We start from the raw sequence: 6,283 nt of genomic DNA, 5'->3' as shown, positions 1-6,283 counted from the left end.
ATGTATTTAAAATTGAGAGGTGGGCAACGACGCCAGAGGTGAGGTTTTATTCCCTGATGGTCTTCTGGATGCTGTGTGGCATGCCCACCCCCAAGGTCCTATATGTATGTGTTATGAGAGTGTGAGTAATGTGAATGTTTAAGTTGTGGGATAAAATTGAGGCACAGGTGGCCAGAAGGGGACAGGGGGGGAGATGCCTCCCCTGCACACCTGCACCCCAAGGCCCTGCATGTGTGGGTGATTGTGGTGGAGCGGGAAGAGGAAGGCAGCTGGAGATGGGGAGGGAAGGAAGGGAGGGGCAAGAGGCCCCTCTCTGGGGCCAGCTCCCCCACTGACCCCAGTAGGCACCCCCACACTCTGGGCAAAGGGGCCCAGGCCCATCCGGACCGGGGCCCACAGAGACCGGGGCAGCCCACCGTTTGGTTTTTTACACACATTTGGTTTAGCTTTTGGTAAATAAAGAAGGACGTGATGTAATGTGACATTTTGAATGTATGTATATGTCCTGATATAAAAGATGTATTTTTACCATGACTGTAGATGGTGCCTGGCTTTTAGGAGAGACTGAGAAGGTACAGACTCAGTTTTCTTCCCTGAAGAAAGCAGAAGACTTACTTGGAAAAATTCTCAAGTATTACTCATTGATGACTGCTTCAGACAGGGGCAGTTTTTTTTATGATGAATGGCCATGAGTTACATGAGTTTGATGGTAAATGGATTGGTACTTGTACAGCACTTTTAAGAACTCAAAATGATTTTTACTACAAGCCTCATTTAACAAATTGCACAAGTGTTTTTTCTATGAGTAAGCACTTTGAACATTCGCACACACTCACACAGTGTCGGGGGCGATTCAGTGCAGCGGCTTCCTCCGATTTATTTCAACACACAAACTGGAGGAGACGGGAATCAAACCACCGACCCACTCTACATCCTGAGCCACAGGCGTTTCGTTTTTCAGTTCATAAAAGGGAAAAACCAAAGCAGTTCACTCCACCTTGAATTAAACAGAAGTTCCTGAGAAATTCACCAACATGCATGTGTTTAACATTTATCTGATTAGCTTTATCATCCAGTGCGACTCAGAGAGTGGGATGATATGGGAGTTACTGAATCGAGGCTTCATGTTGGGAAAGATTCCGACAAACGTGACGTTTGCTTTGAGAGTGTTGATGGAGAAATACGGAGCAGGTCAGAAGGAGCCTCGCTGTGTCTTTGTGGAAGTAGATGATAGGATGCTGAGACAGGAAGTGTGATACTGCATGAGGAAGTCAGCAGTGGCAAAGAAGTATATGAGGGTGATGCCGGACATGTATGAGGGCAGCAAGACAGCGGTGAGGTGTGCAGTGGAGTGACAGATGGGTTGAAGGTGGGGGTGGGACTGCATCAGGGATCGCCCATTCTTGTTTGCAGTGATGATGAACAGGCTGACAGATGAGGTCAGGCAGGAGTCTCTGTGGACTCTGATGTTCACAGATGTGGTCTGTAGAGAGAGTAGGAAGCAGGTGAAGGAGACCCTGGAGAGGTGGAGGTATGCTCTGCAGAGAAGAGGAATGAAAGTCAGTAGAGGCAAGACAGAATTCATGTGTGTGAATGAGAGGAAGACAGTGAAGATGCAAGGAGCACTGAAGAGGATAAGATAAGATAAGATAAGATAAGATAAGATAAGATAAGATGACCTTTATTAGTCCCACAGGTGGGAAATTTGTTTTGTTACAGCAAAAGTGCAAAGTTATGTAGCAGAAATTAGAAAACACTGGAATGCAATAAAATACAATACAATACAATAAAATACTATATACAATAGAATAAAATACAAATACAAATACTATATACAACTGAGTAGGAAAATACAAAAATACAACTTTGTCAGAAGAAGAATTGCACATATAGCAGTCTTATTGCACATGTGTGGGTTTGTGTGTTTGATCAGCTGCAAAAGTCTTTATTGTGGAGTCTGACAGCAGTGGGGAGGAAAGACCTGCGAAATCTCTCCGTCCCACACCGTGGGTGCCGCAGTCTCCCACTGAAGGAGCTGCTCAGTGCTGTCAGAGTCTCCTGCATGGGGTGGGAGATGTTGTCCAACAGGGATGACAGCTTAGCCGCCATTCTCCTGTCACTCACCACCTCCACTGGGTCCAGAGGGCATCCTAGAACAGAGCTGGCCCTTCGGATCAGCCTGTTCAGTCTCTTCCTGTCCCCAGCAGAGATGCTGCCGCCCCAGATGAGTTTAAAGACCAGCCAAAGCAGTGCACAAGAGAGGTGAAGAAGAGTGCAGGCAGAGTGGAGTGGGTGAAGATAAGTGATTTTAGACAGAAGGATAGCAGTAAGAGTGAAAGCAAAGGTTACAAGATGGGAGTGGGACCTGCTGTGATGTATGATTTGTAGACAGTGGTACTGATGAAAAACAAGAGGCCTAGTTGAAGATGTTCAGGTTTCACTGGGAGTGAGCAGGATGGACAGAATTAGAAGTACATCAGAGGGACACGACCAGCTGTGGGGTTTGGAGACAAACAGAGACAAAGCTGAAATGATTTGGACATGTGCAGAGGAGGGACAGTGGACATACTGGTCAAGAAGTGGAGCAGCACATGCAGAGGGTTGGTGTGGCGATGATGACGATCCAAACCAGTGCTGCAGGGAGAGAAAACAAACAGACAGGCCATCACTTCTCAGAAATCATTTTGTGTCTGTTCAACTGTTTGAATCCTCACTTTTACTTCAGCAGACTGTTAAATAAAAAAAACTTAAAGACGTAACTTAAAGACAGTGCGAGATGTGACGCAATGAATTCCTCAACGTTTAAAGGAAACTCAAGGTAAAATCATGTCTCAGCCAATCAGAAGGAAGAATCGTATTACCGCCCTCCTCCTCTCCCCCCCGTTCCTCCCCCTGTGTCTCCAACACCTCAGCTGTCTAACCACGAAGTCTCCGTTAAAGGATGTAACCGACAGACACTGGGGGGGACCAGAAGCTCCTCGGTGCCGTCGGACAAACCGAAACATCCCGGAGGGTTTTTATCATGGACAAAAGCAGCAGTAACACACCGACTTAGATCAACCACAGTAAGGTTAGTGGACGCAGTAGTTCTAAAACTTTCAGGAAACGCAGGACATGTTAAAATGTTTGCAGACACGGGTGACGGGAGTTTTCCTCCCGTGCTGCAGAGGAACAGCGACACATGCGCTAAAGTCTGTTTATTCTGCGCACTTTGTTTACACGGGGCGCCTTTTCGCTTCCTTCTGCAGCGGCATCGCTAAAATAAGCTGATTTTATCACAGCAGAAGCATTTTGTAAAGTTCACATGAGGCTGAGCTGCTTTTCCATCATGAACTGAAAGCATAAAGCTGCTGGTAAAAGTAAACACATGTTCATGGCTGTAAATCAAACTGCGACTTCAAAGCTTTGGATTTTTCTTTCAAATATGATAAAACCCAGACGTAAAAGTTTTACTTTAGGCACTGTAGAAACCATCACACTCTTCTTTGTCGTAAAAAACACAAGATCCCCTCAGGGTGCTTTACTTTTTGGACCTTTCCACTCTTTCTTCTACTCTGACCCTTTGATGCCCCTGTGAGGCCAAAACAAATTCTGAAATATAGTAAATCTCTTTGTCCCCAGTGCCAGGCTAGCAGGGTTTAAACGTAAAAAAAAGCTTTCTGACCAAGGCCAGATGATTTAATGGGTGTTGTGGTGAGCGGCAAGTTTTAATACAAAGAATAATTGTATTTCTACGGCACTTTGGAAAACACAGAGCTAGAAAGAGCTTCACAGTGTAAATAAAAACGTGGTTTAAAACAATTAACAGACGTGATAGGCTGAGGAAGGTTGTTCCAGGGTTTGGGGGCTACACTACAAACTCAATGTGATCACCTCTGGTTTTAAAATCAGAGCGTGGGACAGTAATGAGACCATGATTGGCTGATCGAAGAGGTTGGTTCCAGCAATTAGGTCTTTATATGTTAATATGTGTATATATGTTATATATATGTTAATAACAGGAATTTGAAGATTATTCTGAATTTCAGTGGGTGCCAGTGAAGAGATCCATAAATAAGTGGGATATGTGAGCACTGGCTAGTTTTCTTATCAGCCGTGTTGCTGCTCTCTGCACTAATGGGAGGCTATGGAGGACTGAGAGATACACGTGAAGAGAGAATTACAATAATCAAGGCCAGAGAAAAGTTCCAGATGATTAAATAGGAAAGGAACTGATTGAAAGGTTTGACGTATTTGCAGTATCTCTGACATGAGGGAAACAAGGGTGAGCTGAGAGATGTGAGATTCAAAATTCGGATGCTGGTCAAAGGTGATGCAGAGGTTCTGAGTAGATGATTTGATGGTGCTGGCAAGAGCTACTGTACTGACCTCCTAGGGAAAAGTGTCCGTGCCAAACATAAAATCCTCAGTTTTACTATAAATGAGATGAAGGAAACTTTGATACGTCTAACAAAGAATGGCAGAAAATCATTCACTGAGGCATGAGAGGCTGCTGAGGATGTTGGGCTTAACAGAAAAGCATAGCTGTGTATCGTCTGCATACAATTGGCAGGAGATTCCATTAAACCCGTTATTTTAGGTTTTGAAGTTTAATATGTCACAAAGAATGATATATTTAGTCATAGAGGAGAAAAGGACAAGAGAAGGGATTGACACAAAAGTTCTGTGTGCGGACAATTTCATGCAAAGATTTTATCCTTATTAAAAAAGGCTTCATTTTCAAAGCTGAAGTTGTACTGTGAATGTTACTGTTCATTTTCCAGTGAGGTGCGTATGTCTAACGATAGAAGAAAGAACAAAGCTGTCATTCCCAGAGGGCTGTGACGGGATGATTTGTGCAGGTTTATAGCAGCGAGTCTGTCAGCAAACATGTTGATGATATTTAACCTTTTCAGGAAGATTTTCAGCTACTGCTCGGCTAAATGTGACACAACTGAAAAAAAGGTCATAAAAATAATTTTAACAATGTTTGTGAGAGGCGTCGTCTTCACTTCCCTTTTCACTTCACAGTTTATGAATGTGACAAACACACAAATGTGGATATATATGTTTTATATATATATCTATAAAACATATAGATGTGTTATATATAAAAAATGTATAACACATAAACCACCATAAGCACAGATGATAGGTTGGCTATGACTGTATGCATAGACAAGTTCTTCTTTATCTGTACATGCAAAACAAACTAATCGTACTAGACTAATGAGAAAAATGTAAATACATGTCAGACGGTGCACCTTATTATACACTAACAGTGATAATAATAATAATAGTGAAATAATGGAAAAATAGCTACCTTTCCTTGCTCTACCAAATGAGTTACCTCACTCGCTTTATGAAAAACGTATTAATCCTTCCTCAGCTGTGATCCTTTTATTCCCTGCAATAATTTTCGCACAGTCCCTCACTTGTTTAATCCACAGGTTGGATTTTGTGGGGGTTTTCCTGAAATTGAAAGAATTTCTGTATCTGGTGGCAACATGTCCCAGCTCGCTTTCACAACTGCAGGAAGTGATTCTATCCAAAAAGATGTCTGCACCTAAATGCATATCCGACTCTTTCTTTCCTAAACAAATAGTTAGCTGATGTTTTTTAGAAGAGGCCTAATAAGCTCCCAATTTCCTCATCTAAGCTTCTTTGGAATCTGTTAAGGAGATTAGTTTTACTGCATTTTTGGCACTTTGCACCCTTTCTACATGCTGCACAGGGGAAATGACTCAGCAAAAAGGTTTTTAAATGAGAAATAACTCGCCAGGTTGTCAGATTTGGGTTATGAAGCTGATGTTGTTTTTGTCTGCATTGGCTTTAGAAGAACAGAGTTTTTGTTTAAATCACATCTGCCCGCACCTTCAAGGCAGAACTGAAAACTCCAAACAGGTTTATGGAAAGTGACGTCATGCTGGCTGGACAAGCGTCCGGTTGGGGATGTTAACACTGAGCGCTTTGATTGCAGCCTCACTGATGTCCGCTGTGATCCTGCAGAAACGCGCTGGGTTCTGGTTTTCCCATTTTGGCTTTGCGCTGACTGTATGTGTTATTTCACAAAGATTTCAAGTAAAGAAAAAGTCTCTGGTTGAACATTTAAATGCCAGAATTTATCTACCAAATAGGGCTGCCACAAACGATTATTTTGATAGTCGACTAGTCACCGATTATTTTTGCGATTAGTCGACTAATCAGATCATCATCCATTGGAGGTACAGCGTACAGCTTATTGCACCAGCAGCATCTGGTCTTATATAACTATCATTAGCTTACAGCTTGAAGTGTTTGTGCT

The 6,283-nt window shown here is 42.8% G+C and overlaps 1 protein-coding gene across 3 annotated transcripts in view; it reads left to right on the top strand.

The window, feature by feature from the left end:
* Window positions 1-2,910: 2,910 nt before the first annotated feature.
* The window catches only part of LOC146668840 (ras and Rab interactor 2-like), a 39,494-nt gene continuing 36,121 nt past the window's right edge, over window positions 2,911-6,283 (top strand). For all 3 annotated transcript variants that reach the window (XM_085410895.1, XM_085410896.1, XM_085410897.1), the window contains exon 1: window positions 2,911-3,070. The gene's annotated coding sequence lies outside the window, so the exon portion shown is untranslated. The remainder of the gene's footprint in view (window positions 3,071-6,283) is intronic.

The sequence above is a fragment of the Rhamphochromis longiceps genome, linkage group LG6 (genome assembly GCF_057381845.1).
Source record: "Rhamphochromis longiceps isolate RC_006_pf linkage group LG6, R_longiceps_female_GT1.1, whole genome shotgun sequence".
In the NCBI taxonomy this organism is placed as follows: domain Eukaryota; kingdom Metazoa; phylum Chordata; class Actinopteri; order Cichliformes; family Cichlidae; genus Rhamphochromis; species Rhamphochromis longiceps.
Note: the sequence above shows the minus strand (reverse complement) of the source record. Positions and strands in the feature narration are given on the sequence as shown.